Genomic DNA, 11,739 nt, shown 5'->3' with positions numbered 1-11,739 from the left:
TGGCTTGGCGGTGTCGGTGGGCACAGAGCCTACGGCTCACCCTTGGGCTTCGAGCTTCGGCTAACACCCGAGGCCCGGGTTCGCCCTTGGCTCATCGCGGCGTCTCCGGTTCCGGCGCGGAGCAGCGGAAATCCGGGACCGGAGCGCTGTCGAGAGGAGCCTGGTCGTTGCGAGGGATCCGGTGCCGGTCCACCGAGAACGTGCTCCTGGTGGTGACAGCGACCGAACTGCATGCCGCCGCACTTTCGCGGTTCTCGATCCACCTGCTGCCTCACGGGGCAGCCCCAGACGCCAACCAGGGGTTCAATACCCCCGAGGACAGCCTTCATTGAGGCACCCGTGCCCTGTGTACGTGGGGGAGAGAGATGTGGGGCCGCCTAGGTGGCCCTGCGCATCGGCTCTCCTGCGCCCCGCTCGGCGCTCTCCCACAACCGCGTCTTCGCCTGTCGCCCACGGCCCTGTATTCGCTCACCGGCCTCGATAGACTATTGTTTCGGACTCGGGTATGGTACGGCAGAGGGTTTTGGTGTGTGTGTGTGTGTGTGTGTGTGTGTGTGTGTGTGTGTGTGTGTGTGTGTGTGTGTGTGTGTGTGTGTGTGTGTGTGTGTGTGTGTGTGTGTGTGTGTGTGTGCGTGTGCGTGTGCGTGTGCGTGTGCGTGTGTGTGTGTGTGTGTGTGAGTGTGTGTGTGTGTGTGTGTGTGTGTGTGTGTGTGTGTGTGTGTGTGTGTGTGTGTGTGTGTGTGTGTGTGTGTGTGTGTGTGCGCGCGCATGCCCGGACGGGCGAGAACGAGGTGGACGATGTACTCAAAGAGTTCGTTAACACAACTGCAGTGTGCCTCATTCTCTGGCAGCCGTAGAGAGAAGGACCACAAGTGAGACAGTAGATGCAGCAGCATATGATACTCTTCATGCAGCTTTGTCCCGACGCGGTGGGCGTGCGCGCAATTGGTTTCCGGGGAAGCGGATCCCGATATGCGAAATTTAGGCATTGAGGAGAGCGGTACATCACCGGCACAAACTTTGTTGCACTAAAGCAACCAGCTAACTTTTTTTTTTTCAAATTATAGTACTGGATTAAAAAATTGTCCATAGTCAACTCTAACATTCCCCCATGAAAACAGTTGGAACTGCGATTTATTTGAGTGTGAAAAGCGACTTTTCACTTGTCTTAGCACTTGTCTTAGCACTTAGAGTGCTTGTCTTAGCACTCACATCCACTTTTTTGGAATGGAATCACCAATACTCGACACGATGCGCAGAAACAGTTGGGAACCTTCTTCTCTTTGGAAGAAACTTTCTTCGTAGCCAAACTACTAAGCACTTCTCTAAATCTTCGTGGTCAGCAGCTCGCAGTATTTTCCGTTGAGGACCAAAGCGTGACGTTTCGAAAACCTCCCGCAGCTTCTCCTTGTCCTGCAATATTGTCGTCAGGCTACTCTCGAATACGGCGCACTTCGTCGCAAGCGCCATTTTTGTGAAGCGACCATTCTCGAATTCGTTGATTACCTCCGTCTTCCTGGACAACGCAAGCGAATTGTGCGGTCGTTTTTGCGCTGACATCATATGCTGGCTTCGCGACGAAATGTCGCATACGGCACCGCACAAAGCCAGAAACCGCCGCAAAAAGCCAGAGACACCGCCCAAAGTCAGAAAAAATCAGAAACCGCCGGAGACAGAAACCGGAAAATATCCGGGAGGAGAGGGGAAGGGGGGGGGGGGGGGGGGGGGGAACAGTGATGCGTACAGCGATTGCGCTGCACTTGCACAAAAAGTTGCGGTTTCGGGTATGTTTTCGGTTCCGTTTACGAGGTGGTTGTAAAATTTGAGTTCCGATAAACGAATTTTTTTTTTGCATTGCATTAATACAAAACCAACCAATTGTGAAGCGTTTGTACCGTTTAAACAGTAGTTCCGTTTAACCGATTTTCGTTTATCGAGCCTCCACTGTAATGATTTTCAGAATGTGCTTCGTAGAACTGCCGCTTTGCAGATTTTGGCCGAGGGTTGAAATGGGAACGCAAAAGAATTTTCTGTAAAACGACGCACTTTACCAGGAGTGCTTGCTCGCACGAAACATGCTTTCGAGATGGGCTACATGCGTTTTCGGTGTGGTGTCGGGAAATCGCACTTTGCGCAGCGAACTATTGCTACGACAGCAAATGAGACTGATGCAGATAGATGGCGAACACTAGCGTGCCAGCAACAACACAGAGCAGCAGATGCAAACGAGTAAATTTACTAAAGCTTGAATGTAAGTGCCAAACCTCGCGTTATACACAATGCTTTAAAAATGTCGAGTACATCGTGTATTTTACACACTGGATGTAATGTTCGAACTAGATCGCGATGACTAAAACAGGCAATGTAGGTGCTTGCAGGTTACTGAACAACATATATTGTTATGCGTATAAAAGTGAGACATTTTTTTAGTGTTTCAGGGGCGGCGTTGTGCAAACCAGTCGGCACTTCAACGTCACGACCGACGTTGCCAATTCGGCAATGACTCCCTTATTCACTGAAGACTCGTGCCCGCATGCGACACAGACAGAGGTAAAGAAGAAGACACAGAAGCGCAATGTTTGACAAGCAACTGAGCATTGCTTCAATAATCAAAACAGCTGGCCAAGTTCGTGAAATAAGAAAATATAAAGCGGAAGAGACAGCCTCTTAAGGAGGGAAAATGTTCGGTCTGAGCCACGCGGATATGTTCCTCGTCTACGCCTTCAAATGCATCTCAGGAAGCGTGCCATCACATTTCAAAGCAGCAGTCTGACTGGAGCTCCTTGTTGATGCATATTGTAGCCTGATGACTGAAGCTTCAATTCTGAGCACAGTTGAACATGATCTCATTTTTCTTTGCTGCTTTGCAGACGTGAGAGAAGAAACGCTGCTTCTAGAACAAGTATACAAATTCAAATTATTTTGCACATCTATTGTACGAATGCAGAAATTCGATTAGCGCATAATTATGAGAATGTTCAGGTGTCTCAAAAAGAATTCCAAAGTTAACCTAAAGGCGAAGTCATGCTGCGGAGCCTAGTCTTAACGGAGCCAAATATCTAATAATTGCTGGTATAAAAGGCGATACTTCCCACATTAGCTGGACATCAAGAATTTTATTGTTTTTTCAATGTTGTAAAACTTTGTTCTCTAACAGTTAAATGAAATGGCTCTCCCTAGATATTGCTGAAAGCGCGACCTGGAAGCTCCGCTCATCCACTTCTAATGTAACATGCCCCGTGTTTATTTTAGATGTAAATACAGATAATTATGTTCTGTTATTATTTATCTGATGCATACAGAGTAGACTAATGCGCCAGAAAACTCTGTTACCCTGGCTTCTTGTATGGTTACCTTCAATTCTGAGTTAGATTAAAAAAATGATGAAAGCTTACACTAACGCGTAAGACTTAAGATTACCGAAACTGTGCACAACCTTCACCAGCATCACGACACTTTAAGTTCACGATTGCAGCCGATTTGCTTAATTTTTTACGGACCAACAACCTTTCCTTCATCATTATTGCTATAAGTGTGAGCTTTCTTCATTTTATTGGAAGTGATAATCATTGGACATCACTTTGGAGGGGCGTACACTATGGCGTGTTTTCCTCGTTCCTAGAAAGTGTTGCCACGATTACAGCGAACGCTGGACTATTAAATGCAGAGAATTTCTTTAACTCACATGTAGCGTCCGCCGTCCGTCCGCAACAGCTCAACGCGCAGGTGCGCCCTCTCCCCCACTCCTCTTCTCCCGCATCACGCTACCCTCCTCGCTCTCAACAACAGGTCCGCACCCCTCCCCCTACACTATATAAAAAAAAACAATAGTTATCGGCTCAAGAGGACTGTGATTTGGGCGAGTTGGTGAATGTTCATGATTGACAATCCAGCGCGCAAAAACACGGCACAAAAAAGAACGAGAGTTAGACAAGACAGCGCTGCCTGTCCTGTCTAACTCTCGTTCTTTTTTGTGCCGTGTTTTTGCGCGCTGGATTGTCAATCATGAATAGTTATCGGCGCCTGGTTTCGATCTCACGACCCTGTGGGCGGAACGCGAGGTACACGGTGCTCTTCCCGCTGCGCCACAAAAGCGACACAGAATCAAAGGGTACGAACGCGCCTTATATCCTTGACACATTCAAACTACGTCAAGAAGCTGCTGATACACGGCAGCAGTTGCATCGATCTCGTCTTCACCAGTTGCTGCAACGCACGACCACTGCTTAAAGACCCCTTAACAGTACACTTTAGCGACCACGAAGCCGTCGTTCTCAGCGTCCAATACAACGACAACAGCAACAAATAAATAAATAATGACTTACAACAACCTACTCCTTGCCTTCACTTCTTGCGTTCTCAAAAAAAAAGAAGAAAAATTGGGCCCATCTCTCCACGAGGGGGGACTCGAGTCGCAAAATCACGAAATAATTAATATATGAAACAAATAATAATAATTAATAGTAATAAGCAATAATAGTTAACACATTCACTACCAGCCCACCACCACCCCCCAAACACTAACGTTAACGCAATACACCCACCCCCTACGCGACGCATTTACTCGAGTCCCCCCTCGTGGGGAGATGGGCCCAATTTTTTTTGTTTTGGCCAATCTTTACCAATCGCCCTAAGTGGGTATGCTAGGCTGGAGAAACTTGCACCAGGGACGCTAGGCGGTCGCTTGGACGCACGCACACACGAGAGCTCGGCATTTTCTTGGCTTTTTTAACTGCCGGGCGGTCGCCGCAATATTGGCCACTGTCCCTAACCGGGTATGCTTGGCTTGACAAACGTGCGCCGGGGACGCGGGGCGGTCACCGCGAGACACGCACGCACAAGGAGCACGACATTTCCTTTCTTGGGTTTTTTTTAACTGACGGGGGGCCGCCGCAATCTTGGCCAATCTCCCTAAGTAGTTATGCGTGGCTTGACAAACATGCGCCAGAGACGCTGGGCGGTCGCCTCGACACACGCACATATGAACGCTCGGCATTTTCTTGGCTTTTTAAGCGCCGGGCGGTCGCCACGGGACACGCGCTCACGTGCGCGCGCGCTCGTCATTTTTTGGTAGTTGAAACTGCGGACAGGAAAAAATATGATTTGACAATCAGCTTCGCTGTTTTAAAGGATCCTCACGCATACGGAGTAAAATGAAAGCTACGCCGAGAGGTTTCGGGCTCAAAGGGGCCGTGATCACAAGACACAACGTGGGGTAAATTGAAAGAACTGACTTTTGGCAACTCACTCAGTTTCATTCCAGCTGCGAAAGGCATGTTTTATCTGGAAAAAGCGAACGAAATGTTCAAATCTCTATACTTCGCGCTATGCGACGACAGCCGCTCCGCAATAAAAGTAACCCTTAAGTATAGCTTTCATTGTTAACTACCCGTTTGCATGCTAGCGATGCCACCAAACGGAACTAGGGGCCCACTGCAAACGCCCCGTCATGTTTTTTCTGGGCGGTGGCCTTCAGTGGTAATCACCCATCGTACAAACAACATCCTGTGACGTCCTGAAGATTAATCGAGGTGGAGGGGGGGGGGGGGGAGGGGGTGGCTGGAGGGTCACGGCGACTGCTTTGTCACTTTATATTCGTATTTAGAATACAGATTGGAACTTTGCGATAACATTGGTATCATTGTTATTGAAGCAGTATCTTTAATGAACCAAACTTGTATTTTGTCTTCATGGCGCCTTTAAGAATAACTCCAAGACCGTGCTGCACGAGTTGTTCTAATTCGTAGGAATAAGGGTTAAGTAATTGAAAACATACCCGTGGTGACAAAAGCAAGGTCAAAGGTGGAGACAGAAGCCAAACAAGGACACCATTGCAAATTTCTTTATCTGTTAAAAGTGAAAAGGCTAACGAGACAGTTTAATGGAAAAGCAGCAATAACAACACCCCAAATACGAATCACAGATTTCAGAAAATTGCACACGCAAACGCAGGCAAGCAAAACTTAGCCGCAAAAAACACTTCATCGGAGATACAAATGCACTCTATATCTTGCCCACGAGTAACATCAGCGTATATCCACGTTTTTTAATGTCCTCCACGCGTTGAAACAAATTCTATTAGAGATATTAGTGCAGCCTACTTGATATTGACGTTGAAGAAAAACAGAAGATTAGTACTTCATTTGCAATAAAGACAAAATTTTCAATGTGACGCTGACGTAGGGGTGACAGCGATAATTGTGATGAACAACACGCGAGCACCAGTCGCTTTCGAGCTGCTTATACCTTGATATTACGTTTATTAAAATATGCGTAAGTGCCTAAGACCTTCCCGCACAACCTTTATCCATGCCTCATAATGATCCTCAATTTGTGAGGCTCATACGCCGGCAGCTCGTTTGTCATAAAGACGCCAAAGGACGCTATAATGAGGGAAGTTTCGTTGGTGGTAACAAGAGGGCGGCAAAACCGCAAAACGCTACTGGGGGGCGTATTCGGCTTGTTGAATAGGAGATTAGTTGCTTGCGTATTTTCTAGAATATGGTCGTCATTTTGTGTCGACTTCCTCCTCGCTTTTACGACCCCGAAAGAGCTTTTCAATGTCGCGCAATGCATTCGTCTATGGTTATAAAGCTGCTTGCGTGCGGCAGAGCATCCCCAGAAGGAGTGAAGATAGGTCGTCGGCGGCACACCACGATGGCTTCGTTGCCAACTGGCACAGTGACCGACGATGGTGCGCTTTTTTCTTTCCGGAGAGACCCACGGACTGCTCACTGGACGTTCCCGGGAAATAGACAGGTGATCGCTCTGCTACTTTTTGGCTACCTCTACGTCGTCAAGATCGGTGGTCCTCGGTTTATGAAGAACCGCAAGCCGTACGACGGCATTAAGCCCCTCATCGCAGTCTACAACCTCGCCATGGTCATGTGCAGCGCGTGGTTCGTGTGGGCCGTTCTCTCCAGGACGTACCTCGGCGGTCGCTACGGCGTCCTCTGCCAGGGAATTGACTTCCAGGCTCAGGACGACAACACGATGGCAATTTTGAGCCTCATATGGTGGTACACAATGGTGCGAATCGGAGACTTCCTGGACACCTTCTTCTTCGTGCTGCGAAAGAAAACCTCTCACGTATCTTTTCTCCACGTCGTGCATCACGTCCTAGTTGTCTTCAACGGTTGGTTCGGGCTCACGTACGGACCAGATGGTCAAGCTGTCATGGTCATTGTTATTAACGGCTCTGTGCACGTCATCATGTACTTCTACTACTTTCTCTCTCTCATGGGCCCAGCCGTTCAGAAGCATCTCTGGTGGAAGCGCTACATTACGCAGTTGCAGTTGGCGCAGTTCGTGATGCTTTTCATCCATGCCTGCATGCCGCTGTTCATCAGCTGCGGGTATCCGCGGTCTCACACGTATATCACTCTGTCCCAGGCAGTGTTCTTCTTTGCTCTGTTCACGCATTTCTACCTCAACAGCTACAAGCGGAGGCGCTCGCTGACTGGTGATAAGAGTGAAATTAAGAGCAAAATGCGCTAAAAGTACTTACCTTTCACCTTCGGATTTTGTTAAAAGATGCCTTGTTGCAGGGTTGTCAGTGGTCCTGTTATCAAGCGTTCTTTGGTTGTGTAATCTATTATCTTCATTGGTTAATGTTTCTGCCTGTGGTAAAGGGACGCCACCTTTAGGACGCGTCATAGCAGTGTTTTTAAATCAAAGTCTAGTCATGAAGTGCTGACCTGTTCCTGGCTTGTTAGCGCATTTATTCAGGTGCGGAGACCACAATCTCTTGCAAGCAACAAATATGTCTCACTTCTCAACTGCTTAACGTATTTCCCGAGTAAATATCTGCACAAATGTAGCATTGCACTGAATCTATGTTTCATACATTAAGACTCCTCGTAATAAAAAAGTTCATTCAAGAAGTCCAGATTAGCAGTTTTTATGATAAAAGTGTTATGCCTGTCTGTCGGTATTCAGATAATATCCCTATATCCTTGACCTTAACGGCGAAGCTGGGCCTAATTATAGGACTGCATGCTTAAATATTCTATATTTTTGTAAAGTGCGATACCGTGTATTTCGTAGTGTATGACCTGTCTGTGCGTGAATTCTCTGTCGTGTCATTTCCGCACTTTCATACAGCATCCACTTGAAATTATAAAGATACTTTCCTTTCTGTATGTTGTAGTTGGTACGCAAGCGCTAGACCTGACATCAAGGAGCCGCAATTTCCAGTTTTTATTCTCCGCTGCGTGTTGCAGGTAGTGTTCTGCTTTTGTGTGCCGTCATTCCCGTTGATGGGTATATTGTGACCGAAAACTCTGCGCACCGATCCTCAGTGCTGGTGCTAGGAACTGAGCGCGAGATCATTCTGTCTTCCGTTTTCTTGGTTAACATCTGTTAACTTCTGGAAATGACCGGCACTGCCGCTATGGCAACTCTTGGACAGAGGTGTCCTCCCACTGGCGAGCAGCCTCTGCACCTCCCTTTTCTCAACTTGCATCGGTAACTTGCCACACCTTAACCGACACCAACACGCTGTATACTTTCGCCTCATCCATTTCCTTCTCCGAGGCCCGCGGGCTGTAGATGGGGGTAAGCGCTTCCTCACGTAACCATTTTTATACACTTCTAGTTCACTTTTCCTCACCTAACGAAACAGGGGCACCAAAACAGATGCTTAAAGAAGCCGTCTACAAAGAGCTCCGAGGTATTAACGGTTATAAATCTTCATGAAAATTGCACACATGGAGTCACTCTTTGTGCTACAGAAAAGTGGGATCACTTTGATGAACCATTTGTTTCTGCACTTGCAACTGCGCCAGCTCCAGTCCAGCCCCTGTCTACCAAAGCAGGCGGTTGTCAAAGTAGTTTACGTGCCGTGTCGGTCACATAAACGCAACTCGTTGTTGGTCGTATTATAACCTAACCTTAATATCCAAACTAACTGCACATTGTAAAATAACCGCCAAACCTAAAAAAGTCCTATCATTCGCCACTCTTTGAATTATCATCTCGTAGTTTTTATGCAGTGGGTCTTGTGCGGTCATTGTTGGCCGTGGCAGATAGAGACTCTTTCGTGACTTCTATTAGAAATACAGGCATAGGAGGCCATATTAGAACAGTGACTACGTATGTCATCTATATCGTTGAACTGCGGTGGGAAAACATAAGTTGCTTGGTTAGCTTTCCAACTTGCCATTTTGAGCGTAGCACGCGGCCATAAGGTTTCGAGGTATACTTTTAATTGCGCAGCTGTTTAAGCTTGAGCTTGGTTCGTTGGCGTTAGCAAGGAAACTAGCAAAAAAAATTAACCCGGACGTGCTCATTTTGTTGAAAATCTCGTTTCAAAACTAGTGTTCTGGCGCCCATTCCAGGTACATAAATTCATGTTTACCGCGTTCCACTGCTACACTACGAGGCCCTTCTCCTCGCGCGATCCATGCGCCATCTACTGGAATCTTTCATTACCGTTGAACATAGAATGCCGCCAGGATGTATTGTGGCGCCGGCGAGAGCAGTCGATGGCGTGATTTTTGTTTGTAAAGTGGATGTAGTATTGCATTTGCCAATGCCAAAATCAAGCGTCCATGTACTTTTTGCTAAATTAACACTGAACCTATCAATCATGAATTGATTTTGTTCCTCAGACCTACGTAATCTTTTGTTTTTGTTCGACAATGATGACAAAGACAAACACCGCCACCAGATATAGATGCTTAGGAATGGTTGTGGATACAAATGTTATTCACATAAAAATTCACCGGCAAAATTTTTCTCTTGGCAACGCTGAAAACTGCCATGACAGTGCCCGCCGTGTCTGCGCATGTGTCCGCATCTCGCAGAAAGGAAAAGAAAATGGCCCCCTCGCCTGCGGCTTTACCACCCTATTCTTGGCTGTGGCGTCCACGGATTTGAATACGTGCAGTAACACTGCGTGGTGACGCCAAGTGACGCTCCACTCGCCCTTGAGAACTCCGCATCACCGCAGAAGAACGAAGCTGCGGTCGCGAAAAAATGCGCACATTACGCACGATATACCTACGCTGCAGCGCAGTTGCCTGCGAACACGGATATCGGCACATTTGCGCTAGCACCTTGCCCACGGCAGATTCGTCCAGTACAGTAATCAAATATTGCTTCCGCGCAAAGTGTGAGGCTCAAGAGCACGGTGATTGAGATACGGCCGTAGCGTAGCACGGAGTGCGCTGTTAGCTGTGAGACTTGCGACATTTACTGCCAAGTGGTCGAAGGTGAAGCGCTCGCCGAGAGGATCAGTAATCTGCGGCCGCTACCTCTGCCTATACCTAAACACGGCAACTGAGAATCAGCTGATTTTTACCGACGACGTCACTCGTGTCTTGCCACAGGTAGGCTGCACAATGCTGCGCGAAACAGTAGGCAATGTCGAGGTAAACGTTTTGAGCACAGTGGGACGGCGTCATGCGTGCGCCGCCATGACGGATCCCGCGCGTTTTGTTGCTATCCCGACACACATGGTTGGCGGCATGCGCACCACGCCAGTAAATACAACCTAAAAACTACCTCATGATTAAAACGTTTTTGCAAATCCGCGTGTTGATTTGTATATTCTTCTAGTTAAATCCATACTTCCAATTTAGCGCCGAAATATCTGTTTATTGCTGCAAGCCCACCGACTCGATCGGGGGGCTTTCCTCTATTGGATATAAATGTGAGAACAGCGCATATATTGCTAAGTATGCACTCCCTGTACCGCTTGCATCCCGTTGGTTTGCCGCGCCATTTCACCCGTCAGCTCGCCACGAAGTTCGGGTCGTTTTTTTGGGCGGGCAAGACAGAAACAGTGTCGCGTGCGCTGTTGAGACTGCCCAAGTCAATGGGTGGTTTCAGTCTGCCTTGCTTGCAAACCATGTGTAGCGTGCTGGCCGTACGCGCAGTGTTCGACCTTGTGGACTCAACTGAGTACCCAGGGAGGGCGCTTCTGCAGTACTTTCTGGGAACTTACCGCTCAATGTTTTATGACGAACGCATTGCCGGTCCCTCTGCTGAGCAGTCACCGCCATTTTATGCCTATGTAGTCGAAACACTGAGGAACGTCCAGTCTACCTTGCCAAGCCTAAATTTCAGAGAAAGTACAGCAAGCGAATTGTGCGAAAAATTGGCAATAAACCAATTAGATAATCAGCAGACAACAAGATCACGCGGTGTCCGTTGGCATCAGCTGACTTCGACGGGGCTTCCTTCTGATGTTAGGGATTTCGGATGGTTGCGTGGCTGGCAAGTTCTTCCAACGTGTGACCGTCTGGCGAGATTCGGCATTGTGCGTTCCTCACGGTGCCCGCACTGCGGGCACACTGAAACATTGGAACATGCCTGGTTTCAGTGTCGTGTAGCGGTAACGTTTTGGACTTTGCTAAGCAGGTTGTTTGGTGTTACACTTAGAATGAGCACACGTTCAAATGACACATTGGTGAACTTCCTGATGTGTGCTGGGGCTTTTGTATTGTGGCGAAATCGTGGTGCCGCGTGTCTTCGCGCCCGACCGCAACGGGAGATGTTTCCATTGTTGTGGCGTGTGCGGTCAATCCTTATGAGTCACTTGGAAAATGAGTTGGCAGTTCTAGGCGAAGAAGCCTTCCTGTTACGCTGGTCCACGCGTTTCATAGTGGCCAGGAACAACATCCTGAGCATCCCTGTTGTGCCGTATTGACTTTCAACGAGTTTATGAACTCTTTCTGTGAACGCATATGAACTTTTTATGGATTGATTTCTGAGTAGCTTGTTTTACCACCATAG

At 47.9% G+C, this 11,739-nt stretch overlaps 1 pseudogene; it reads left to right on the top strand.

Annotated features, from left to right (window-relative positions):
- Window positions 1–6,602: 6,602 nt before the first annotated feature.
- LOC144175139 (very long chain fatty acid elongase AAEL008004 pseudogene) lies at window positions 6,603–8,141 on the top strand (annotated as a pseudogene).
- The last annotated feature ends 3,598 nt before the right edge of the window (window positions 8,142–11,739 follow it).

The sequence above is a fragment of the Haemaphysalis longicornis genome, unplaced genomic scaffold (genome assembly GCF_048455015.1).
Source record: "Haemaphysalis longicornis isolate Haplotype H1 unplaced genomic scaffold, Haemaphysalis longicornis Haplotype H1 scaffold_3, whole genome shotgun sequence".
In the NCBI taxonomy this organism is placed as follows: domain Eukaryota; kingdom Metazoa; phylum Arthropoda; class Arachnida; order Ixodida; family Ixodidae; genus Haemaphysalis; species Haemaphysalis longicornis.
The sequence above is the reverse complement of the archived record's forward strand: the minus strand, read 5'-3'. Positions and strand labels throughout refer to the sequence as shown.